Source organism: Camellia sinensis, chromosome 8, assembly GCF_055761805.1.
Source record: "Camellia sinensis isolate YWXY chromosome 8, ASM5576180v1, whole genome shotgun sequence".
Taxonomy (NCBI): domain Eukaryota; kingdom Viridiplantae; phylum Streptophyta; class Magnoliopsida; order Ericales; family Theaceae; genus Camellia; species Camellia sinensis.
The window spans coordinates 107,420,274-107,448,158 of record NC_138968.1 but is presented as its reverse complement, the minus strand read 5'-3'; the positions used below and the strand labels follow the sequence as shown (position 1 = coordinate 107,448,158).

Sequence of the window (27,885 nt, the reverse complement as noted above, 5' to 3'; positions counted from 1 at the left end):
GGAGCCATTGGTGGAAGACCTGACCAGCGAGCTGCCTACTAAAACCGTTCATCCAACTGAGACCGCGCTACCAAATGAAACTGGGCTTCGTGTAGATATTGATGCCGATCTTGATGACCTGTTTGACTGACTTTGTATTTTTCTTCCTTTTGTTGGAAAAAAAGTTTGTAACCAGGTTGGGGCCCCTTCTTTGTATTTGCTTAAAACTTTGCTAATGAAAAAATCTTCTATTGCTCTAACTGTTCTCTCGGTTTGTTGCTCTACTTGTACTTGTTTTTTTACTGTAGTTTGAATGAAGTAGTGCATTCTCTTGCCGAGATAATTCATCCCAGTTTTAATTTTGTAATCAGACTGGCCATACTAGCCAACCGCTTCAACCTAGATTTATATCTCGGTTGAAGCATAATAAGAGTTTGGTTTTTCTAGCCTCTTTGGCTTTGATCCTTATTTCGGTTGATCTTTATACCTTTACTTTCTAACTGATGTCTTGCATTGGGTACAACATTCTCTTGCCGAGATACTTTATCTCGGTCTTTATATTGCAACTACCAATCATTCTTTAGCTGAGATCCCTACCTCGGCTGAAGAATACTAAAAGTTGGTTTAATCCAGCCAACCACTCTTAGCGGATGTCCTTACTTCGGCTGAAGAGTACCACGAGTTAGTTTAATCCAGCCAACCACTCTTTAGCCAATATCCTTACTTCGGTTAAAGAGTACTAAGAGTTGGTTTAATCCAGCCAACTACTCTTTAGCCGATATACTTACTTCGGCTAAAGAGTACTAAGAGTTGGTTTAGTCCAGCCAACCACTCTTTAGCCGATATCCTTACTTCGGCTAAAGAGTACTGAGAGTTGGTTTAATCCAGCCAACCACTAAATTGGTTATTCCTGCCAATTTAGAATAAAATGTTTGGTTATTCCGACCAAACGTCCTACAGCCTGGATCCTTATCCTGGGCTTAGGAGAGGTGTTGGTTTTTCCAGCCAACCTCTAGATTGGTTTTTCCAGCCAACCTAGAGTAAAATGTTTGGGTATTCCGACCAAACGTCCTGCAACCTGGATCCTTATCCTGGGCTTAGGAAGGGTGTTGATTTTTCCAGCCAACCATGTTTTTAATGCCCCTAACTTACTAAAACAATTTTTACAGAATAAAGCACTTATACTGAAAAAACTACTTGTTTTATTGGGGAAAAGAAAAATTACAAGTATTTTGAAGAAAAACTAAAAATAAAATAGTTTGAGATTGGCAGTGTTCCATGGCCTGGGAATTGCTTTGCCGTCCTCATCTTCTAAGTGGTATGCCCCCTTGCCTGCTATTCCAACCACTTTGTAAGGTCTTTCCCAATTGGGCCCTAACTTGCTATCTCCTGAAACCATGGTGTTTCCCATCACTTTGCGCAGTACCCAATCTCCGATCTTGAATTGCCTTGGATGCACTGTTTTATTGTATTTCCTGGATAACTCTTGTTGGTATGAGGCAATGTGAACCAGTACTTTTTCTCTTCTTTCTTCGGCGAGGTCGAGCTCCAATGCTATGGCTTCTCCATTTAAGTCTGGATCAAAATTTTTGCTTCTAATTGTGGGGAGGCCAACTTCCAGTGGGATTACCACTTCCATGCCATAGGCTAAAGAGAATGGTGTCTCTCCAGTTGATCGCCGAGGTGTGGTGTGGTAAGCCCACAGAACATGAGGCAGTTCCTCAGCCCACTTGCCTTTTGCTTTTTCTAACCTCTTCTTCAATCCATCCAAAACAACCTTGTTTGATGCCTCTGCTTGGCCATTTGCTTGGAGATACGCCGGTGTAGAATTGTAGAATTCTATCTTGTATTCTTCACAAAAGCCTCTAAAGATTCTGCCATCAAACTGAGTGTCGTTGTCTGATATTAGGGCTTTAGGTATGCCGAACCGAGTGATAATATTCTGCCAGACGAACTTCTTCACATCTTTTTCCTTGATTGATGCTAATGCTTCTGCTTCCACCCACTTTGTGAAGTAGTCTGTTGCTACGAGAAAGAATTTCCTGTTTCCGGGTGCTGTTGGAAGTCGTCCTACTATGTCCAAGCCCCACATTGCAAAGGGCCATGGGCTGGTCAATGGTAGGAGTTCTCTGGCCGGCTGATGTATTTGGTGTGCGAACTTCTGACATTTTTCGCACTTCTTCACATACTTCTCTAAGTCTGCCTGCATGTATGGCCACCAATATCCTTGTGAAATGGCTCTGTAAGCTGACGATCTTCCTCCTTGGTGGCTTCCGCACACCCCTTCGTGTATTTCAAACAAGAATGCTTCTGCTTTGCTGGGGTGGACACACTTTAGATAAGGTCCTGAGAATGACTTTTTGTACAATGCCATAGATTGGGAGAGCCAAAATCGCTGCGATTTTGCTCTAATTTTGTTGGCTTCTTTCTTTTCTTCCGGTAAGACGCCGTCTTTTAAGAACAGTATGATGGGATCCATCCATGAGGGGCCTAATTCGGCGCAACACACCTCTTCTACTTCGGGGTCCTCAATGCTTGGTCTCGGTAGGTAGTCAATTAGTAGTGGGTGAGGGATGGATGTATCTGCCATTGACGCAAAACCTGCTAGTTCATCTGCTTTGCTGTTTTCCTCCCTGCCAATCTGTTTTATCCTTACTACTTCAAATTTCTTGATCTTTGTTCTGACCAATTCTTGGTACTTAGCCATCCTGTCATCCTTTGCTTCATAGTCACTAGAAATTTGGTTTACCACCAGCTGTGAGTCGCTGTAGACCATTAGTTCGGTGGCCATCATGTAGAATGCTAATTTGAGTCCTGCAAGAAGTGCTTCATACTTCGCTTCGTTGTTTGATGCTGGAAAGCCAAGGTTGATTGCTTGCTTCATAACTAGGCCGTCTGGTGAGATGAGGACTATGCCAAGTCATGCACCATGCCGGTTGGATGCTCCGTCCACAAAGAGCTTCCACATCTCTCCAACGAACAATTTCCATCAAGTGGAGGGATCAGATGATGCCGTGGGGTCAAGGATGTTGCTGGTGTTTTCTTCTAGGTCCATACTGGCTGTCTATCCCTCGTTATTTGATTGAACCAAGTTTTTATTTGTTGGTGAGCCTTGGCTTGGTGTAGCATGGTTCGCTTCTTCTTTGCTCTCTTTATTTTGGTCTGCCTTGGGGTCTGACTGAATATCCTGCACCAGGGGTTGCGCTATTTCGGCATCAACTTCTATCCCTGGTTTGGTTGTATCAGTCAGGTCGACTGGGCAGATATGATGACTTCCTGGAGTGAATTCTGCGACAAAGTCAGCCAAAGCTTGGGCCTTTATCGCGGTTCTGGGTTGGAACTTGATGTCGAATTGTCCCAACTCTACTACCCATTTCAAGATTTGCCTAGAAAAGTTCGCCCTCTCAAACAAAGCTTTTAATGGGAAAACTGTGAGGACGACTATGGTGTGGGCGTGAAAGTAGTGCGATAACTTTCTTGAGGCCATCATCAAGGTCAAGGCCAGTTTTTCCAGTGACAAGTACCTTGTTTCGGCACCCAGCAATGTCTTGCTGACATAATAGATGGGCAGATGTTGGATTCCTTCCGCACGGACCAACACTGCACTAATTGCGTGCTGAGAGACTACTAGGTACAGGAAGAGTTCTTCTCCAGGTATTGGGGTTACCAGTAGTGGTGGAGAAGACATGTATTCTTTCAAGCTTTCCAGAGCGTGGTTGCATTTTTCGTCCCACTCAAACTTAGCTTTCAATGCTTGAAAAAATGGTCGTAGTCTGTCTGACGACCGGCTAATGAATTGGTTGAGTGCAGCAGCCATGCCGGTGAGATGCTGTACTTCTTTTACTGAGTTAGGCCTCTTCAGATCCTGAATAGCTTTGATCTGGGAGGGGTCTGCCTCTATACCCCGGTTGGTCACCAGGAAGCCTAGGAATTTTTCAGATCCTACACCGAACGCGTACTTAGATGCATTAAGGCGCAACTTGTGTTTCTTCAGAATCTGGAGCATCTCACCTAGGTCCCTTAGATGGTCATTCTTGTCCTTGCTCTTGACCACCATGTCGTCGATGTAAGCTTCCATTGTTTTGCCTAACAATGGTTCAAACATCTTGGTGACCATCCGTTGGAATGTTGCCCCTGAATTCTTTAGGCCAAAGAGCATGATCTTGTAGCAATACAGTCCTCTTGGAGTTGTAAAGGACGTGACCTCCTAGTCTGGTTCGTACATGGCAATCTGATGGTAGCCTCTGTACGCATCCAGAAAGCTAAGCCGGTTGTGCCCCGCCGTTAGGTCTACCAATTGATCTATTCGTGGTAGGGGGAAGCTGTCTTTTAGGCATGCTTTGTTGACTGTCTTATAGTCGACGCAGACACGCCATTTGTCATTCTTCTTTGGTACCACGACTGTGTTGGAAATCCATCTGGGGTAGTGCACCTCTCTGATAGCTCCTGCCTCTAGCAGATTTCCCACTTCTTCCGTCACTATCTCGGCGTGGTGGAATGCCGATCTGCGAGTGCGTTGAATGACTGATCTGGCGGATGGGTGGACATTGAGTTGGTGACAAATGAAGTTTGGATCAATGGCTGGCATGTCGTAGGGTGTCCAGGCGAACACTTCGATGTTAGAGGTCAAGAATTCCAAGACCTCTAATCTCTCAGTGCTGGACAACGACGAACCGAGCAAAAAGAACTTATCAGGGTTCTTTTCATCTATTCTTACCTCTACCAAGTCTTCCACCGCTTTTTGATCAGCTGCTTTGCCGACATCTGCGAACAGTTCATTGCTCTCAGGCTCTTCCACCGAATGAACATATCCCTTGGCAGCGCGGCTACCATTAGTCGTGACAAAGCATTGCTTGGACATAATCTGGTCTCCAAAGACCTCTTCAATTACTCCGGCTCTGTTGGGGAACCACATTACTTGATGGTAGGATGATGCTACTAATTTCATGGCATGGAGCCATGTTCTTCCCAAGATTATGTTGTAAGTGGAAGGGACTTTCAACACCCAAAATTCCTCTTGTTTTGTCACACTTCCTGCCCTGACTGGCAGGATAATTTTGCCGACTGGCCATTCTGGCATTAAGTTGAATCCGATTAGGGGGGATACAGCCGGTGCCAGGTCTTTGTCCTCCAATTTCAGTTGGTTGAAGGTGTCGTAGTACATTATCTCATACGAGCTACCTTGGTCTATCAGAATTCGCTTGACGTCGTAGTCCTTAATGCGGAGGGTGACGACCAGTGCATCGTTGTGAGGGCAATATATTCTTTCCAAGTCCTTGTCTGAAAAAAGACATGACGTTCGTGGCCTCTGTTCTCCCCTTTTTGATGGTAGGTTGGGCACTTAGTACCTCCCTTAAGTGTTCAGCCTTCTTGATCGACCCTCTAAGCTCGCATACACGCTCAGGTTCGAATACTCCATGTATCACATTGATCACACCTTGAGGTGGGGCATCAATTGGCATTCTATTGGAGTTATTGTGGTCCTGGGGAGCTGGTTGCGTCCCTCCTTCAATGTATTTATCCAGGTGACCGGCTGCCACCAACTCTTCCAGATACTGTCTCAATGGCATGCAATTTTCAGTGCGGTGCCCCTTTTCTTTGTGGAAGGTGCATCGCGATCTTTTATCGTAGTCTTTCTGTGCTTCTCCTAGCTTAGTTGGCCATCTGACGAAAAGCTCATCGCGTATTTCGCTCAGAATCCAATAGATCGGTTTCTTGAATACCGTGGTTATGGCAGTGCGGATTCTCAACCATCTTTTATCTTGGTCTTCTCCGTTGTCCCGCCTGCCTCGTCCGTTTTTGTTCGGACGTTCTACTACGTTGACCTTTGTTGCGGTCTTTTTACCTGGTACTACGGTCGTGCTAGACTTTGCCTTAGCACGAGCGCCATCTTCTTCTACCCGAATGTGTTGGTGCACTCTTTCCATTAAGGCCTCCATCGTGAGCGGTGGTGTCATAGTGATTGAGTCCCTTAGTCTGTTCCCGACTGAAAGGCCTCTTTTGTATTGTGCGATAGCGAGATTGGTGGGGCAGTCCCTAATCTGGTTGAAGGTCTCCCAGTAGCGGTTATTGTAGGATTTTAATGACTCTTTTTCGCCCATGTCGATGGAGAGCAGTTGATCAATTTCCACCGGGGTTTTGGTGTTTGTTTTGAACCTCGTTACGAATGCCTCCGCCAATTGCGCCCAGGAGGCTATGCTGCCTTCTGGAAGTTTTTCGAAACAAGTCAAGCCGAGGTCACCAAGGCTTGATGGGAAGAGGATGCACATCAAAGTCTCGTTTCGTCGATATACCGCCATAACCTGGCGGAAGTGGCTTAGATGCATGTAAAGGTCTGTCTTCCTTTCGTACGTGGTAAATTTAGGTTGGATGAAGCCTGAGGGTAATGATGTGTTCTCTATCGCCGGAACGAACGGCGAGCTATGTAGTCTTGCCAAACGCTTTATCCGTTGGTTCGTAGGCAAGGTATGGTGCTGGCATTCCAACCTCGACCCTTCCATGCATCCGAGGAACCAACTGCCGAAGGGCTGAAACTCTATGCGGGTCGCGTGCCCTAGTATCCTCCTTCTGTCGCGCCCTTTCTTCAAGCATAGTTCGTAAGTCGGACGATCTAGGCAACTCCGTTTGCCTGGATGATGTATGATGCGTGTGTGAGGGCCAATAGGTACTTCCTTCTGTGTAAGACCTTAATGATCTCGTTCTCTCAGACCTGGAGTAACGAGTTCTGGAAATCCTTGATTGAGTGTCGCTCGTCCTGAGGCTTCTACTCTCTGCTTGCGATGTCGTGGTATGCCTACTACGATCTTCTGAGTGGCGAGGAGGCGCATTGCCTTTGCGCCCCTCTCCTGTCGCCACCCCCTTTCCCTTGATCTAGCACTTCATGGCCTCCATGTTCGCCACCATCTTCCTTATCAATTCATCTTGCTCCTTCACACGGTCCTCCAGAACTTGAGGATCAATCCTCCACCTTTGTCTGTCAGGACTTCGTGAACAAGAGTGATGGGGACTGTTAGTCCGCCTCCTCCCCCTTGTATCCCTCCTAGGATTTTGCCGCTGTGGCTCCAAGTCCGCCATGGGAGGGATAGAAGGTAGGCCTTCACACCTTGTACCCCCCTCTGGTGTTTGTCCGTCGATAGCGGACTGCGGCAAATCTTCGTTGTGCGCCATTGCTTCTAAAGAGGAAAAGCTTGATCAAAAGGTTTTGTTCTAGTCTGACTTTCCCACAAACGGCGCCAATTGTACGGGAAAGAAATAAACCTCCTCGTATAATCCTGTTGATCAAGTCTGCGCTTCTCCAAACGTCGTCGCTTTACTCCTTGAAAACACAAACGTGAGCTAGCCGGCGGGTGTGTGCCGGAAACCTCTCTGATGCCTAAGTCAGCAAAATAGACAAGTAGACAAAAGCTCTGTGTATTTAGGAATCAAAGTTGTGTTACCTCTCCATAGGTGATGTTGTAAGCTTTTATAGGTTCCGCGTGGCACAATCCTAGTAGGACTTTTACTCCTCTATGTAGAGTCCTCCTAGGATTCATACTCCTGAAAGATAATACTTATCCTTCAACACCCCCACTGCATAAACCAAGTGAGATGGTTCTACCATGGTCAGACTTCAACATGACCGAGGTAAGCATGGCTATGCTAAGCCGCAGACTAGACCGAGATAACATTAGCTTGGCTCTTCTTAACGCTAACCACGGTATGTCTAGACCGGAATAACCAATACTCCGGTCCAAACCGGGATAACTTTGTGAGTGTCGACCGAACTTACCGTAAGCTCTTTGGGACCGGAGTAACTTCAGGTCTCTCGCGGACCGGAGTAACTTTACACCTCTTGCGGATCGGGTAACTTTACACCTCTCTTGGGCCGGAGTAACTTCATGGCCTTTTTACTCAGCCCTTCGCACTGTGGCCCATAACAGCCCATTACCTAACTCGGCCCAATTTTCATATAAATCACCCTATCAGACAGCCAAAAGGGGTTCACCATCACACAAATCAAAAATGAAAATGTGGGTTCATGGAATTGAAGACACCAAACTCAACTTTATTGGAGCAAAATCAAAAGCAACAAATTGCCACCAGCAACTTGAAGCAATGAGGTGTGATGTTGGCGATCAAATCGTCGATCTCGCACAGTGCTGAAGATGAAGCAACGTCGAGGAGACCAGCTTGTTGAAAGTCGCGGACCAACTGTGAACAACGACGGAATAAATGAACAACGCCGGAAATAAATGGTACGAACTCACCGGCAGCAAAGCAGTAGCTTTTCGCAACAGCCCAGCGACTATGCAAATACTAGAACTGGTGGCACAAGTTGACGCCAACAAAGGCAAATCCACGGTGAAGCAAGAACAGATGTTGGAAAAAATGAATCGAAGACGTCTTAGAAGCAAAGAAAAAGAAAAAAACAGTAGCTGGGCTCATGAAATTTGAATTCTTAAAAAGAGAGTGTGCAAAAACGTCTAGTTTGGAGGCCAACCCAAGATGGCCACGTGTTTATTTGGTAGAAAATAGTACATGGAGGGACAGAGCCGAGCTATACTGTGAGTCTATGAAAGGCCAAACTCCTGCACCAATTTTCGAATTATTTTATTCGGACCGACCGATCAGCAAACAGCCATCCAAGATATTTGTTTCAGATGAAGGCCACGTGCAATGGGCCGAAGAAATGACCGAGAGGATCTAAATAAATATTGGGACTCACAAAGGTGGTTATACATACAGCGTGCTCAATGTACAAGTGATAAAAACGGCGGGCCCAGCACTCAAGCTTATTGTTTATGTTTATGTAAATTGCACATCATGTGCAAAGACAGAGCAAAATCAGAAGGCAGGGATACAACTAACGAAGGATGACCGAGCTACTCAGGAGACTGAAGTAATGACCAATTTTTCCAACAAAAAAAATATATATATATATTTCAAAAGTCAAAAGCAATGGCCCAGCACTCAGGCTAATTGTTTATATAAATTAAAGGCCATGGATACATGACCGAGCAAATGAATAAAGAAAAATGTTTGGGAGCACTAATTAGTGCTCTCACTAATTAGGTAGCAGTGGGTCTCGTTATTAATGATATGATGTTTTGATCTTGGAGTTGTGTTTTTTTTTTTTTTTTTTTTTAAATTTTTTTAATGCATTAGTGCTATTAGTGGTGATGTTTTTAGTAGGATGAATCATTGTTGATGAATAAATTACAAACTTAGTGGATTTGGGGGGCCACCTGCAAAATCGCACATTTTGATTAGTAAACCTTGCAATTGCAAGTCAAAATGGCCGTGATGTTGTTAAACCAAAAAAAAAAAAAAGGGTTAGAATTAAATTTGAAGGCAAGTTTGAGCAAATTAGGCTAAGATACAAATAATGGCTTCTACTCAATAATTTTTAGTGCTAGCTAGGGGCCAAATAAACGAGACACAATTACTCAAGTCTATTTGTATGAAACCTCATTGGGCTGAACGAAGGTCCACACTCCGAAGTGGGCCCTTTCTCTCACTTTGTGATGGGCCGAGCTAAGGGAACAGTCTTGGCCCAATCCCCACTCCAAAGAGGGGAAACCATGGGCCTGGCCCTAGCACCCCCTCCCTACTCCGAAGTGGGTTAGTTCATAAACTTGGGCTTCAAGCCTTCTACTCCAATACGCATGAGAGCTAACAGGTCAACTAACACCATGTAAGTAAAGGGCGCGTGGTGCCCGTGAACGATGGAACCGCTCAACAAAATCTTCGCTCTCCTCTATTAAGGGTTGTATTAGCATCACGGCTGAATACCAGGCGGCGAACGAGAGATCTTGATGAGCAAGTCATATGATCCTTATAAAATGTAACCTTACTCTCCTTGAGAAAGGGTGATCTCTTGACTGTAGAAACACACTGGTCTTCTCTATCTTCTCTCTCTACCAAACTCCGGTACTGACTCGACCGTCGGATGGGTTTTCGACCAACCCCCGGTCAGGCAGCCTAATCATTTGTTCTTTGTGCAGGCCTTCACCCATCGGTGCACCAGGGTTTGTCCACAAAGTTCCTTTTTAATCTATTGCGGAAACTGGTCCGCACATCAGTGTTGAATCCGATTAGAGAGTTGTGTCCAGACTAGTCAATGAGGAAACAATCAAGATATTTTGGTTATTTGCTGGTAGTATATGTGTTACTTTTTGGTCATATGATAGTTAGTTACTAACGTTGGCAAATGTATTTTTAGTATCCTAATCTTGAGATCATTGTAAAAGGATTGAGTGAACCAATGTTCTTCCATTCAAAAACTGATATATATCATGTCTCGACACTTGAGAACTTCAGCAAAATTTATGTTAGTTTCATTCATATTGTAGATGTATTTTTTGGAATAAATATAGGCATTTATTTTTGGTGCTATTGCTGATACTAACAAAAATTATAATGTCTTTACTTTCTCAACGATGCTTCCTAAAGATACAGACTTCTTGTTCCTTCTACCTAAAATTAACATTTATGAATATCAATTGTTGGGTGAAGTTGGGGATTATGGAAGCTTTTCGCCTTTGATGTTATGTTGAAGTAACATACATACGATTCAGTTTTGGATGATATTTGCAGTTTGGTGGTATTGTCCATTTTGAGTAAGTTTTAGAGTAAAGAAAATACTTAATATTTTTCAATCTTACTTGTTCAATCTTACTCCACCTGGAAGTCTAGAGCAGAAAAGAGTTCCTGATTGCAAGTCAGTGGTTTTGTAAGTTGTGAATTGATAATAAATGATAATCTCTGTCGTTAAAATAAATGGTTTCTAGTTTTGTGGTCATAACCTTTTGGAAGAATATCACTTCTTGGTTTGAAATGTGAAATTTGTAGTATTTTATGACCCTTCTTTAGGGTTTCCTAATTGATATGAGTTACAAGATTTGTTTACATTGTAGGGAGGTATACATCATTCTCTAGTACATGCATATCGTCTTTCATATTTATAAGATGCTTTGTAGCTACAATTAAATTAACATGTATTTTTTGTTTATAAATGTGATAAAAAGAGTTTTTCCTAACCAATGGTTTTATATTGTAGATATGTGCATGAAGTAATCTACATTATTGGCTTTGTGCAGCTCACGACTATCATCTCAGAAAAATTTTGGTACATTTATTTAGTGGTAAGATCCATTTCCTGAATTGGTTTGCTACCTGCATTAGCTGACTTATTTTATAGTGTTGTCAGGCTTTTGAGTTACTGATTAACAAAAGAGGCCAGCTTGTGGTTGCTGGCGTTTATATATATAAGTATGCAGTTTAAGATTTAGGATTCTAATGCAGTGGTTAATGTTAAGGAAATGCCAGCACTATCATAAGGAAAGGATCAACTTATATGTTTTTGCAGCTTATTCATTCAAAGAAAAATCACTAAATTAATGGATTGACTTGAAACTATGTTCTTCATCTACTTAATATGATGGCTCTTGAGGACTTGGATTCCCTAATGAACTATCTCATCTTACCACTAAATGAAGAATAATGCTAGGGATTATTAAAAAAATATCATGAAGATCATGAAAAAAGTTTCACCCTTAGATTACACATATAATAAAAACACCACACACTAAACAAATGATGAAAAATCTTCATGAAGCATTTCGCGATATTTTTTTCATGATCCCCAGTATTATTCCTAAATGAATTTGTTATTATTTGTGCTGCTGTTTTTGTTTTTATTGTTACTATTCAATATTATGTATTGTATGGCACTGCTTGTGTGAGGACCTTGCTATGCTTGCTTCTTGTGTTTCCATCATTTTTATTTGCTGCCATTGAAATTTTGAGAGGGTTTTTAATGAGTACATCTAATTGCAAGATGGTGATGAATAACTGCATCTAGAAAACCTGTTGGGACATTGTAAGGTGGATGATGGAGTTGCTTGACCTTTTTAATTAAAATTCACGTTCATTCAAAATTTGGCTAGAAAAAGGTTTAGGCTAGCACACAAGGTTTGATTTTGGAAGTTTGCCAAGCTTTTTGAATAATTCGTTTTATTCCGTAGCTCTTTGAAGGTCACAATCTCAAGAAGAGATTGGTTAGCATGTGATTACTAGTTGAGGTGGTCATAGGTATAAAAGTGCATGATTAAGTTTGCGTCAGTATGAAATTAGAGAAAGGTTGCACTACTTTTAGTGAAACTGTCATGTGTGGTAAAAAGAATAAAAAAAAATTAGGATTTATTACATTGTTGGAATAATCATTTGACCAAATAAAGTAATGGAGAACATTATTATTGAATGTGTTTCCTTTTAAACAGATGTTGCTTGGACCTGTACAATGCTTAAGTTAATATTCTTTTGGAGTCTACACATGATATATTTGCAAGATTTTACATTGACTTGACATTTACAATGTAAATTGACCAGGCCGTTACTTATATAGTGAGGATTATTTAGTTCTGTATTGGTGAAAGAACCAAATATTGTTGAAGTGAATACCTAAACCAAATTGTCTTATGCTTTTGCTTTCCAGATACCAATGTTTGCAGCATACAAACTCCTTGGTTTTGTGAAAGGATTTATGTCACTTGGTTCCAAGGTATTTTTTCCACCAAATATATGTTATATCTTTGTAAGCAAATACAAAGCATCTGTAAGAGTTGGTGTGACAAGTAGTTCTCACTAGTATCAAAATAATGTTCAACAAAGACTTGGAGATGATGAAAAGTTGAGAAAAAAGAGAGAAAAGATAGAGAGGAAAGCTTCAAGACCCAAATTTTTACAGACAAGAAATTGATTGTGCACTTCTGAAATGATAGTCTAGCTCTTGGTTAGATCTTAATGTCTCTCTTGAGTATGACAGACGGCTCTGTTATCTCCAAGTAATGTGAAATCAAGTTCAGCTGTCTAGTTTTGGATGGGAAGAACTTTAATGTGATTGTCATTTTGGATGGGAGGAACTTTATGTTCTTGTCATGGATGCGTGTTCTCGATATAATGTGTTTTCATTGTCATCTTTAAGTATTTTTATCGATGTACTTAATTTTCTTGAACTACATGAATCTTTTTTGGTTTATCCTAATGTCGTGTTTGATCTTAGAATTATGGAGAGAATTATTGATAGAAACAAAAAGGATTTGTTGAAAAATGATAACGTTTTTAATCTTTCCATCATTTTATACCAATTGATCATGTCTTGGAAACCTTGAAGCCAAACCATCCCATGCATGTTATGTTTTCAAAGATTTGAGTTTGTTCTTGATCAATTGACTTACTCTTGGGCCTTGATTTTGAGTAATGGTTTTGAATTCATGATGTTTTCCAAGCTTACACAAGTTTCCTTGAGTTTTTGGCCCAAGAGAGCTTGATTTGCAGCATTGAATTTGAGTTTTGAGCTTGGAAGTGCAATCTGGAAATTTCAGAACTCAGCCTCTTCGCTCGAGCGGTAGACCTTGCGCTCGAGCGACCACTCTGTATTTTGCATTCACGCTTGAGCGACCTAAAGTTGGCTTGACCAGAGTTATGCTTGAGCGGATACCTGAGTCTTATGTTCGAGCGACCGTCGAGCGAAAAATTCATGCAACCAATACTTTTGCAGGGTTTACAGACTGCTCGAGCGACCAAAGTTGTGCTCGAGCGACCACTCACATTTTTGGCCCTCCACTGAGCGAAGGAATTGGCGCTCGAGCAAGGCCCTTGTTTTCAGCATATTGATTAAGTGTTTTCAAGTACATTTTAGCATCCTCGTTTCATCTTAGGCATTCCTAGGCCATGGTTAAGACATAGTAATGAGGATAAGATGTAGAAACACACTAAGAACGAGATGAAATAAGTGAAGTACTATTCGAGCGTGTATTTCATTATGTATATCTGTTATGTTGTGCTGCATAGGTCATGCGTCGTATGCTATTTGATAAGTCTATTCTGTCTTTTTGCTTTTGGAGCCAACTATGAGTAATAACTTAGTAAAGTTATGTTTAACTTAATTTATTTTCTGTAAGACGAATTAAGATCCATTTTATGAAATGTTATATTTTGTATAATGAATGATTATCCAAGTTTTTGAAATATATTCGTGGCATCCTTAAAACAAGGCCCTTGCCCGAGGGTAATAATACCGTGGTTTCATAGCCCTCGCCTGGGGGTAACAACACCGTGGTTTACATATGTTATCTGTTCCCGGTACCGAAGGTTTCGTTATAGAATTGACAAGTATGACCCCTAATGCTCTGTATTTTATCTGTTAGCGTTATTGGATGTACCGCATATGATCAAGCATGAACTCTGATTTCTGTATATGATTCGAACAAGAATATGAATATGAACCTGTACCTGTTTTTGTTTTCTAAATTTGTTATAGGGCATCTTCATTTAACCCTTTACTCTGTTATTATTCACTAGGCTCCTGCTCACTATTTATGTTATGTATGTAAGTGACCAAACGCGTGACCACACTCAAAGTTGATGAGCTAGAGCTTGTATTTTGTTAGCTAGCCCTTGTGCCTCCTAGAGAGGTTCCCGTTGGTAGAAGTCAAGTTTTGTGACCCATGTGAAAGATGTTTCTGTTTTGTTTTGTCTATCTGTATAACGGGCTAAGTCCCCTTTTGGCAAAATCTGTAATGAATGTGACGTAAAACTTCTGTATATATGTAAATATATTTAACTTTTAAATTTCTATCCTATGTATCAGCTCAATGGACTATATATATTTTATCTATTTGCTTCAGCAGTCCCTAATTATATGTTATTCTGTTTAGAGGCCTTTGGTAATCCAAGGATTTATGACGCTAAATTTATAGGGGCGAGTTTGGGTCGTGACAAAAAAGATTATTAAGAAGTTAGGTGAATAATGCTTTTAGGTTCACTTTTTAATTATTAGCATTTAGCTTATGAAAAGTTGTACCAAATAGGCCTTTAAAATTTTAAAGAACCTAATAAAGAGATGTTTGTCAATTAGTTTAAATAGTCAAAAAGTTTTAAAAAATTAATATAAAAAGTTAATCCATTCTTCTTCATTTTTTTACATCTCTTTTGATAAAAGTTGAAAAATTACTAAAAAAGTCAATTTTCAAACCAACCTTAAATTTGCAAAAAATTGTAAAATATACTTTCACACAGTACCATGTCTTTATGTTTTTATGGAGCACCCATTACTTCTATAATTGAGATAAAATAATGATATATGCATCAATTAGTGTACTAACTAGTGTACCAATTGATAATGTGACATAATTTAAGAGGCTTTTGATATTTGTAATGTGATTAATGAGTGGAGTTAATAATAATATCATAACTAGTGTTGATATACCAGTTAGTATACTAATTGGTACATATAGCACCATCGATTTAGATAACTTCCCTTTATTTATTGTTTGGTTGATTTCTCATATATGTTGCAATATTTGAGGAATATCCAAATAGTTTCTCAAACGCCAGCTCATTGGGCTTCCGCCCACCCTGATCCTAAAATGTATTGGTTGGGCTTGCCGTAGGAGTAAGGCCCATGGCCAAAGTTATGGGCTTTTTCGGGCCTGACCCAACAAACGTTAGAATCTCTCCTTTGGTCAGGTTTAGAGTCTCTCTTTTTGGGCAATCAAGTTCTTAGTCGGGGTTTGGTTACTTTTATTGGCCAAATGTTTCAGCTACAAAACCTTTGTCATTATAATTATATATGGTAGATTTACGTGTAAATTCTAATAAGTTTATTGTTCAATAGGTTTTATGAAAATTAATAATATTTTTTTTATCAAATACTATAAAAAAATGTTACTAATTGTTAATTTTCAACGACATTTTAAAAATTATTACAAAAAATATTATTAATTATAAATTTTAGTGGCAGTTTAAAAAAAAAGTCACAAAAAAGTCACTAATTTCAACTTTCAGCGACATTTTGAGAAATTCATCACAGAAAAATGTCACTAATTGTAAGTTTCAGAGACAACTTATAAAAATCATGACAAAAAAAGTTATTAATTGTCAACTTTTAGTGACGATTGATTTTTAGTGACATATGCAAAACAATTGTCACAAAAAGTTATTTTTAGTGACGATTTTACTAGAACTTAATAGAAATTAAATCTAACTATTAGAATCTATTGATAATTTACCCTTATATTTATATGTTCAACAATCAAAAATTAAGTTGCCAAATAGTATCAATTTTTACTAGCAAATGATATTTTTGTAGTTGTATAAGAGTTTTGCTAATAACGGATCTGCGACCAAAGTGACAACTAAAAAATTTGTTGTAAAATGACTTTAACGATTAAAAATGAATTTTTTGCAACTAAATTTTTAATCAATGAGTTCGTGTAATGAGCCCATAGTAGAGGCCTATATATACTCAACAATATATATATATATATATATATATATATTTTGGGTAAATTACAAATAAAGTCATGAGATTTTCTTAAAACCCACTGTGATTTTGAAAATTATGCATACCCTTTTGTTAAAATTTGCCATTTAATGGTCATGATAGAAAAAAAAAAAAAATTACCCCCTAAAAAAGGACATGATAGAAAAAAAAAAAAAAGAAGAAGAAATTACCGACTATCCTCTTATACAATAATGAAATTATCAGAACTATTAAAATATATTGCTAACATCATTAAAAACTGTTAATTGACTTAATAATTGATTAATGAAAAGATTATTTATTATGAAAATAAAGATTTTAAAGGGCATGATATAATTTCTAGAACAACATATATATTTTAAGCAAGTCTTATAGGGTATATTTATAATTTATTCTTTTTATTTTTATTTTTATATATATACACACATATACATCTTTAATATAATATTAAGATTAAAATTGAGAAATTAAGAGAGTAGTAGACCAACTATGAAATTAGTAACTATGGGGCAACACATGTCTGACTAATGGAACCAGGGCTGAGATGACTTTCTCATCAAAACGACATTGTTTTGATGAGGAAGAAAAAAAAATTGGGTTTAAGTAGAGAGAGAGAGAGAGAGAAGCTGACAAATATTCAAGATGGTGACAAATATTCAAAGTGAAGAATTTCATTTTTCATAATATTATCAAAAAAATAAGTTACCATGAGCTAATTTTTTGTTTGACAATAAATATCATCCCAATGAAAATATTGACAAACTAATAAAAAAAAATTAGATATCTCTGAATCAACACAGAAAACATGGAAGAAATTATGTAAAAATTTCCAAATCAAAACCCTAATATTTACCCAAGAATAGATTTAAAAGAAATCATGTAAAAAGCCCCAAATCAAAACACTAATTTATACCCAAGAATAGATTTGAAAGAAATCATATAAAAAGCTCCAAATCAAATAATATTAGTTTATTTGCTAGGAATCTCTCAATTAATACATTCAACAAGCTTGTATTATCATTACCATTCATAAAAAAAAAAAAAAAAAAAACCCTAAATTTTGAAATCAAAACCCTCATTTTTCAAGTTTGGAGGATGAATTTGTGTTTATTTCAAATCTGTTGAAGTTTCTTGAAGAGTAGCTTCGGTGGTGGCAGAGCGGCGGTGGGCGATGCAACTTTGTTGGCACCAGTAACAAGGCGTCAACGAGCGAGCTCAATCACGTTCTCTTCTCTCTCTCTCTCTCTCTCATTTTTCCATATCTCTTTCTCTAGATCACTCTTAGTCGCGTTCAATCTACTTGAATCCAAAATATTATTTATTTATTTATTTTTTGCCTTATCAAAACGATATTGTTTTGATTAGAGAGTCAGCCCTTGGTTCCATTAGGGGAACATGTGTCACACTCTGGAGGATCACTCTAAAGGATCTAAATGCGTGGTTTAGGGACACTATAAATAAGCCAAAAAGCAAAAAAGTTATATAAGTTATCAAATCACTCTCTTTATTTTTTTTACACATCTTTTTGTAAAACGTTAAAAAGTAAAAAATAAATAAATAAATAAATAAAACCCCAAACAATATTCCAAAAAATAAAGTTATATTTTTAATTTTTCATGATTTAATATTCAATTTTAATTATTGTAATGTGCTTCAAAATCTTGTATTATAAATTTTTTGATTTTACTAATATATTTTGAATTTAATAAAATAAAGCCCAAATTAAAATAGGGAAATATCATATTATCGGGTTTTAAAAAAATAATTACAAATCAATGAGATACCTTTATGAATATTAATAATTAAAATTATACACTATTTCATGAATTATTTTTTTTTTTGAATTTCACTGGGGTGTAATTTAGGGGTGAGCAATGAATATTCCGATCTGTCCAAATTGACCGAACCGAACCGAACCAAACCTATCTGTCGCATTTTGGATGGATGCGTGATGACGAGCGGACGGTTGCAGATTGATTTTTTTTTTCCTAATCCGTCTAGTTTTGGGCGGATGGTGAATTTGAAATTCCTTTGACCGCAACCGAACCGCCAAACTGCGAGTACCCTTAGTAATTATTAAGATTTTGTGTTTTTAATTTGTTTAGGAATACTATTTGTATTTTCAATTGAAAAAGAGTTTAGATATTCTGTTGTGTTTTTAATTTAGAAATCCTTTTATCAAATGACATGTGTTGATTTTGGTATTTTTGTGTAGAAAATATAAGACTTAATTTTGTTATTTTTAAAAAAAATCAAATTAACTAGTTCTTGAATAAAAAAAAGTAATGAACTAGTTTTGATAATGCATGGTTTTCTTATATGTATTTATTATTGGTATTTGACAATTTACTTGATAATCTTTTGGTTATGTTGAGTTGGATTGTTATTAAAAAAAAAAAATGTTGACAAGTTGTATTATGTTCAAAATTTATAAAAGTTTAAACTTTCGCATCCATTTGCTAATCCGCCAATCTGCTCAATCCGGCAGACGGGTGGCGAATTAAAATTTTTTTGACTGCAATCGAACCGCGAACACCCCTAGGGTGTGTTTGTTTGGACAGACTAGATAAGGGAAGACTGGAATCCACCAGATTGTTAGTCTTGTGATACATTGTCTCCGGATTATTTGGTTGGACTGAATTTGTATCTCATGTTTGTTTAGTCATGAGATTTAATGTCAGGAAATAACTATTTTGTTAGATGTGATATGAATCCTATGTTTGTTTGGGATATTATGGAGAATGATAAATGCTCAAATGACTATTTTACCATTTTCAATTATTTACTAAGTAATAGCAATATTAAACATATCTTTAATATTTTAATTATTTTTAGCTAGATTAATAAAAAAATTATTTTATTTTATTTTTTACACAATTAACTAAATTTATTTTTTTTAATTCAATAAATTAAATAAATAAAATATCAATAAAAATAAATGTTATTTTTTAATTAAAATTTTAAATAAATTTATTTTAAAAAATAATAATAATTAAATAATGAAATTAAATAAAACATCTATTAAAATTTAAATAATGAAATTAAATAAAATATAAACAAAATTTTAAAATAAAACATCAATAAAATATCTATAAAAAAATTAAATAAATAAAACATCAATAAAAATTAAATAAAATTATTTTACTTTTAAATTGAGACATTTAAATTTTATTAAATTTTACTAAATATAATACATAATTAAATAGTAGAGAATCAAAATGATGATTTCACTTCCTAATCCTATATCCCCCTTATCCCTCATTTATGTCCCACCCCCCATAGGACACAATAGTCTAACAGATTTGGAACTAAAAGTCCGGTACAAAAATTTTGAACCAAATAATAGACTATTAATTCAAATAAACTATTAATCCAACCGCATAACTTAATCTCTCAAAACAAACTCCACCATGATGTAATTACCTCAATAAAATTCATATTAAGCCCATACGGGCCACTTCGATCCAAAATCATAACTTCATATTTTTAAGTCCGTAAATAGGGTCTGGGTTTTATCACATAACAGACCCGGACCGACCCATTAACCGTGCCTAGTCCTGAAATTTTGTGGCCGGCTCATGCCTTAGTGAGCAAACTACGGCCACAATTTTTTTTAAGATATAAAATTTTATCTTTGACAGTTGAGTTAATTACTCATAGGTCCAATTTTATCTCACAAGTATTTATATATATCCCATTAAAAGTCCTATCGATTCATCTTTGAAAGTTGATTCTATTAGAATCGTCGCTAAAAATAATTTTTAGTGACTATTTTATGAATCTATTGCTAAAATCTAACAATTAATGATATTTTTCTATGACAATTTTCTAAATATATTGCTAAAAATGATAATTGATGATGTTTCTCTATAACAATTTTTTAAATATGTCGCTAAAAATTAACAATTAATGAAGTTATTCTTTGATGAATTTTTTAAACAGTCGCTAAAAAATAACAATTAGTAACATTTTTTTATTTATTTACGAAAACGCTGCTAAAATGGATTTTGTTGTTAAAAGGTGAACATAATTTTTTAATGCACCAAATAGTCTAGAGGACTTATTGGTACACATAGGATTTTTCAGTTAGTTCCCTTGCTATTTTTTAAAGGGTAAATTACCAATAGATCCTAATAGTTGAAATAAATTCTCATCAAATCTTATTAAAAATATATTCTAATAAAATTGTCGCTAAAAATAATTTTGTGATGATTTTTTACATATATTGTTAAAAATTTGACAATTAGTGACTTTTTTTGTCATAATTTTTACAAATTGTCGTTAAAACTTACAATTAGTAACGTTTTTCTAGGATGAATTTTTCAAATTATCGCTAAAAGTTAAAAATTATTGACATTGTTTTAGGATGATTTTTTAAAACTGTCGCTAAAACTCATAATTTGTGAGACATTTTTGTGACAAAATTTTCAAATCATCGCTAAAAATTAACAATTAGTGATATTTTTTAATAAGATAAAAATATCCTTAATTATCATAGAACTTATTGGATAATAAGCATCTCCAACGGTAGTAGGCATTTTACCTATCTAAATATTACTATAAAGTATATATTTTATTTTGCCAATCAACTGTTTTATGTTTTTACTCCAACCATGCTATTTATTTTAGCTATTAATCCAAATACTATTAATTTTATAGAATACCACGTCAACAACAAAGATGGAGGGAAATGATCCTAATGATTGAATACATTTTGCCTAGCGTTGAAGGCTAGCTACATGTAGCTAGTGAATATGAGTTGAGGTAAAATGCCTAATCATATGCCTAGTGCGTTGGAATTGAAAAAAGTGAATCACACTAGGCATTTTAACTAACAAGTATTATATACCTAGTGCATTGGAGATGCTCTTACATGTAAATCCCCATTTTAAAAAAAAATCTTATAAAAATCATTTTTGTTCGAAGAATCTACAAACTAAAAAAACTAATTTATCAGTTTTATTATTATTTTTTAAAATTTTTTTTGAATTATTTTAATCTTTAGTGAATTTTTTTTAAATTTTTTAAAAAAGTTTTTAGTTTTTAGATTCAACTTGATAAGACGAACCAAAAAATTATATATATTTTTCCAAATATTTCAAAAAAGGTTCAGAAAAGACATAAATAAGCAAAAAATAGTGGATTTTTTTTTTTTTTTTTGGTTTATTGACTTTTTCAATTTTTTTTTTTTTGGAAATTTTCAAAACAAATGTATTTTTTGGATTTGTTTTGAAAAGATGGATTGAAAATGTAAAATTTTTTAATATAATTTCAAAAAAAAAAAAATCACTAAAAATTTAAAAAAATCGAAAAAAAAAAACTTTTTTTTAGATGTGGTTAAACCACTAACCCTCAAATAAAAACTTATTGTTCATGGGTAATTAATAATAAAGGCCGAATAAAAAATTTATTGTGGAAAGATCCTACATGAAGAAGCAGATCCCCCCGAAAAAAAATAAAAAAAAAAAATAAAAATAAAAAATCTAAAGGCCTAACAAAATAAAAACTTAATTGTGTGATAATCCTCCAAGAATAAAGACAGTAAAGTTCAAAATCCCAAGCAATCAAAGACAAAATTGATAACAAATATTCTTCTTTCAAATTAAACACAATTCAAAACAATCACTATACTGAAATAACAACTTAGTGCTCACAAACATCATAAAAAGCCTACTAATTTCTTGTAATCTTTCTGATAAAAAACTAAATAAATAAATAATTGTTGAAAAACTCTAATAACATTCAATGGCTCACCACAGGCACAAACAACAAATCGTGGATCATTGTAAATATTACACATTCGAAATACTATTTAAAAACATTAAGAGATTAAGTTTCTTATGATTATTCCGTAAATATAGAAAAAGTTTTGTATATCAATAGAGTATCAAGCGACACTGCCCTTCCATCAATCACAAATATATATGCCCTTAGTGTTCCCTGAACACTCAACAATAATGGAAAGTACAATATGGATATGCCATATCCATGTACAAAATTCACTCGATTTTACCGTGTAAAACTTATTCTCAAACATTAATATATGATTCAAATTCAATCTATATATAAGATTCATAATACATTAATTGAATCTTAACCCTAATAATGATTTACTTTTAAAAGGAGCCCCATTCCCAGTAAATTAAAAGACCAACAAACCATCAAAAAATAAAATAAAAAATTCCCAACAAGCCATAATCAATAAAATTCATTTTGTATTTGTATAATGTTCCATACATGTAGCCCATATGCAAATTGGTAGTATATATATATATATATATATGGAAAAGTATACCAAAAAAAAAAAACACAAAAAAATACAGGGAAAGATGTTTCTTAATTGGAATTGTCATAATTTATAAAAGCTTAGTAATATCTCAATTACAGTGTTGTATTCTTTTGCAGTTTTGAATCTGAATGAAACAACAGTCTAACAAATAAAAACATTCATAAAAATTTATGAAAAACTGCACAAGACTATGATTCTATGAAGCTCCCAAGAAATATCAATTCTTTTTCTCAAACCAAAACACCATCATTTGGCTTACTGTAAACATATCCACTATCTTGACAATTCCAGTGATGGAGGCAAGCAAGAGAAAGACATGATCCAGCGAAGACAAGACTTGCCGCCATGAGAAAAAACCTCTGCTCCATCATCATCTCTTTCAACAAAGAAAGCCTGCTCAACTCTACATTTGAATCCTTTCCAGTTCTGCTCTCATTCTCATTCTCATTCTCATTCTCATTCTTTGTGACCTACTGTCGTACCATGGATATAGAAGGGTCTGGAATGCAGGATCAATGAAGTCCTCTACCCCATGAACGATCACATGTCCATCGTTGTAGATATCCCAATCTGTGACCTTGACTCCATTAATGGAAGTGCAATCACTATGATGGCGTGTTGTAGTAACCACAAGTGGGTGATGGGAAAGGAGAGTATCGACCTTGGATTCGTATGGAAGAGACAACTGAAGAGCCTTCGTATCAAGCTTTAACGGTGCAACATGGTACTGCAGGAGAGTGAATGGTGGCTGAGGGTACTTGGAAGACAAGAAAGCATTATCAAGTGGGCAAAATATGGTGATTATAGTATTGTGGGTTACTTCGAAAGGTATCAATGTAGGGAGGGTTTGTTCGAGAATTAAGGACATGGCTATGTAACCTTTGTTGGCTAGGGCACTTGAGATCATCCCAACATTCAACCCATGATCATGATGGTTTGTTTTCGCAGCTGTTGAAATAATGGGCTGTGAAAGGATTGAAAGAAAAACAAGAAGAAGAAAGGCGAGCGAAAGCTTGGAGGCCATGAAGGAAAAACAGCAGATTGACGAGGAAAAGTAGAAGAAGAGTAGAGAAAGGTGTAAAGCCTGAGCTAAAAGCGATTTATGTATTGTAGAATGCAATATCCATATAGATTGTTAACCCAAACTAGGACTTTTATATAAGTACATTGAAACCTTGTCCCATTAGGATTAGAAAACCTAGTTGATCAGATTTTTCAAAAACAATCACACGTTTAGGAACCTACCAACCACTGTCCAAGATTTTTTTTTAAAATTTTTTTAAAAAAACTTTAATAAATGGAAGTGTTTTTATTAATGCGAACTTACTATCTTTATGTCTCACAAAAAACATTCTTTTATTTTATTTCTTTATTTTTAAAAGGATCCTAATTTGTTAGCTCAATTTTTAGGTCCTTTGGGGCATAAGTTTGCACTACAGCAATCCATTTTAAATCCATAAAGAAAAACCCAATGCAAATAGCATTAGAGATCTATGTAAGTGTGTTTTTTTTTTTTTTTTGGGTGAATATGTAAGTGTGTATATATATAGAAAAGTATAAAGGTTTAGTCAAGTTATAGATTTGCAGTAACGGCGGTAGTTATAGCTTTATGTCTTTTATTCTTTCATTCCTATGATGGCTTCCAAGCTCACTATCACCTTTGTAATTCTTCTTTTTCTTCTTTTTCACTCAATTCTCTCAAGCTTTCCAGTTACAAGTGCAGCCGAAGAAAAAGGCCTTTATGGCTTCGAAGTTTCCAAGATTTCAAGTTCTCTCTCCAACAAGCGTTACATAACAATGTCGATGATATGAGTGCAAACTCTCTCAACTTTGATTCCTTTTGACCTAATCAATAAAGACAACATCACTCTTACCATATTCTGCCCTACTGACAATGCTTTCTTCTCTCTCAAGTACCCACAACCTCCATTCACTCTCCTTGAATATCACATCGTTCCCACAAAGCTCAATAGGGAGGCTCTCGAATCATTTCATCTATTCGAGTCCGAGCTCAATACCCTTCTTGCATTGGGACCCCGGTGTCCCAATCTAAGTTTGAAGTAGAAAAGTTTGATAGAAGCAACAACTTTGGCATGTAGAGATGTGAAGTTAAAGATAAGCTTGTCCAGGTGAACCTGCACTTCACTCTGGGAGACAAACCAAATGACTTGGATGAGATAGAATGGGAGAAAGTTAATCTCCTGGCCTGCAGTTCCATCAGACTTTGCCTTGCAAAAGAAGAAAAGTATGCATTCACAGAATATGATACTGCAAAGGAGCTTTGGAAGGCGTTGGAAGACAAGTTCATGACAAAGAGCATTGAGAACTAGCTCTACTTGAAGAAGAGATTGTTTTGTTTCAATTACAAGAAAGGTATTTCGATGAATGAACACCTAAACAATTTCAACAAAATTCTTGTTGATTTGAAAAACCTAGATGTTCAAATCGATAATGAAGATAAAGTATTGTTATTGTTGAATTCCTTGCCTGACACATATGATCATCTCACTACCATTTTACTGTATGGTAAATAAAAGATCAAGTTTTTTGATATTTCAAATACCTTGGTAAATAATGAGTTCAGAAGCAAAGATAAGTTTGCAAACAGGGACTCAGCATTAGAGGCATTGACAGTCAGAGGTAGGACAAATAACAGAAGATATACAGGGTGGGGGAAGTCTCGCTCAAAATCCAAAGGGAGATCATCAGACAGAAGACGTCTTGCGAAAGACGAGTGTGCTGCATGTCGCCAGAAGGGGCATTGGGAAAAAGATTGTCCTAATAAAGACAAGAAAGATAGAAATGTGAACGTTGCACGAGATGGAGACAAATGGTGAAGGATCAGCCTTCACAGTTTCATCACTTGGCCATTCTGATGAATGGATTCTAGATTCCGGATGTTCCTACCACATGTGTCCTAACAAGCAGTAGTTCTCGAGCTTACGAGAGTTCGATGGAGTCGTTGTGCTGATGGGCAACGACCAAGCTTGCTGAACAAAAAGGATTGGAACAATTCGGTTAAAGATACGAGATGAAACAGTCATAATTCTTGAAGATGTTCGGTATATACCGGATTTGACAAAGAATCTCATCTTAGTGAGAGTTTTAGACTCCAAAGGTTACAGAGTAACTTTTGAATGTGGAGTTCTCAAAGTGGTACGAGGAGCATTTGTTGCAATGAAGGGTATTCGAAAGGGAAAATTATATTTCCTAGGCGGCTCTATAGTCACAGGGAGAGTGGTTGTCACCACTGGCTCAGAGGATGATGTATCAGACACTTTTAGACTTTGGCACATGTGCCTAGGGCATGTCGGTGAGAAAGCTTTATAAGGGTTGGTAAAGCAAGGCCTGTTGAAAGGCGCCAAAACAAGGAAGCTAGAGTTCTGCGAGCATTGTGTACTGGGAAAGCAAACAAGAATCAAGTTTGGTATTTCCATTTATGGTACCAAAGAGATTCTGGACTACGTTCACAATCATTTTCTTCTACATAAGAAAGATGCCTAATACTTCATTTTTATGCTTCTTTGGGAGGTAAACACTACTTTGTGTCGTTCATTGATGATTTCTCAACAAGAGTATGGGTTTACACAATGAAGCATAAAAATGAAGTATTAGACATCTTTCTTATGTAGAAGAAAATGATTGAGACCCAGACATGCAGAAAGATCAAGAAGCTTAGATTTGACAATGGCGGTGAATACACATCTGATCCCTTTTTTGAGGTTTGTAGAATGAAGGGATAGTGAGACATTTCACAGTTGGCGGAACGCCACAACAAAATAGAGTTACAGAATGCATGAACCGTACTTTGGTGGAAAAAGTCCGGTGTATGTTGTCACATTTAGGATTGAGCAAGGCTTTTTGGGGTGAGGCGTTGAACTATGCTTGTCATCTTGTCAACAGATTACCTACTACAACACTAGATGGCAAGCCTCCCATATAGGTATGGTCAAGAGCGCTAGTTACTGATTATGATTAGCTACATATCTTCAGATGTCCAGCTTATTTTCATGTTACAGAATCTAAGTTGGATCCTAGAGCCAAGAAAGCTGTCTTCTTTGGCTTTAGTGACGGTGTCAAGGGATACAGACTCTGGTGCCCTGAATCAGAGAAAGTTGTCACTAGAAGAGACGTTACCATTGATAAGTCTACAATGTTGAAGCAGCCAAATCCTCAAGAGATTGAGGAAGTATTGAAAAAGTCAGTGCAGGTGGAGTTTGAGACTCCATCAAAGACTATTCAGATAGTCAACAATCCTGAAGAGAGTTCAGATGATAATAAAGATCTAGTTCAAGAGGCCCCACAACAATAAAAACCTATTGCAACCAGAAAAGGAAAAAGGGCTACTAAGCAACCTGGTTGGATGACTGATATGGTGGCCTTTGTAGTTCCAATCATTGAAGATAAAGTTTCGTGCACTTTCAGAGAAGCCGTGCAGAATGCATAAAGTGTCAATTAAAGGAGGCTACGGATGAAGAGATTGGGTCACTTCACAAGAACCAGACTTGAGAGTTGGTGTAACTTCTAAAAGGTAAGAAAACAATTGAGTATAAGTGGGTTTACACCAAGAAGGGAGGCATCTTAGGCAGAGACAACATCAGATTCAAAGCTAGATTGGTAGCTAAAGCCTATGCCCAGAACGAAGAATAGACTACAATGAGTTATTCTCACCTGTTGTGAAGCACACGTCTATTCGTATCTTGCTAGCTTTGGTTGCACAATTTGATCTCGAGCTCGCCCAACTTGATGTCAAAACTGCCTTCTTACATGGAGATCTTGAATAGGAGATATACATGTCCCAACCAAATGGTTTCAAAGTTGCTAGAAAAGAGAATTAGGCCTGGAAGCTAAACAAATCGTTGTATGGGTTGAAGCAATCCCTGAGATAGTGGTATAAGTGATTTGATAGTTCATGACAGAAAAGAAATACATAAGAGGCCAGTATGATCATTGTGTATATTTTCGTAAGCTTTTCGATGGTTCTTTTATCTATTTGCTCTTATATGTAGATGATATGTTGATTACATCTAAGAGCAAGATGCAGATTTATAAACTCAAGACACAGTTGGCAGGAGAGTTCGAAATGAAGGATCTTGGCGAAGCAAAGAAAATTATTGGCATGGAGACAGGAAGAAGAGCACAGTTTGTCTGACTCAAACCCAATATTTGAAAAAGGTGTTAGATAGATTTGGCATAAATGGGAAAGCAAAAGCTGTGAGTACACTGTTGGACCCTTATTTCAAGCTTAGTGCTTCAATGTCTCCATGCATAGAAGAAGAATGGAAGCGTATGGCATGCATTTGACACAGGT

The 27,885-nt window shown here is 36.7% G+C and overlaps 1 pseudogene; it reads left to right on the top strand.

Annotated features, from left to right (window-relative positions):
* LOC114323528 (uncharacterized) overlaps positions 1–12,898 on the top strand; it is a 32,015-nt pseudogene extending 19,117 nt beyond the window's left edge.
* The last annotated feature ends 14,987 nt before the right edge of the window (positions 12,899–27,885 follow it).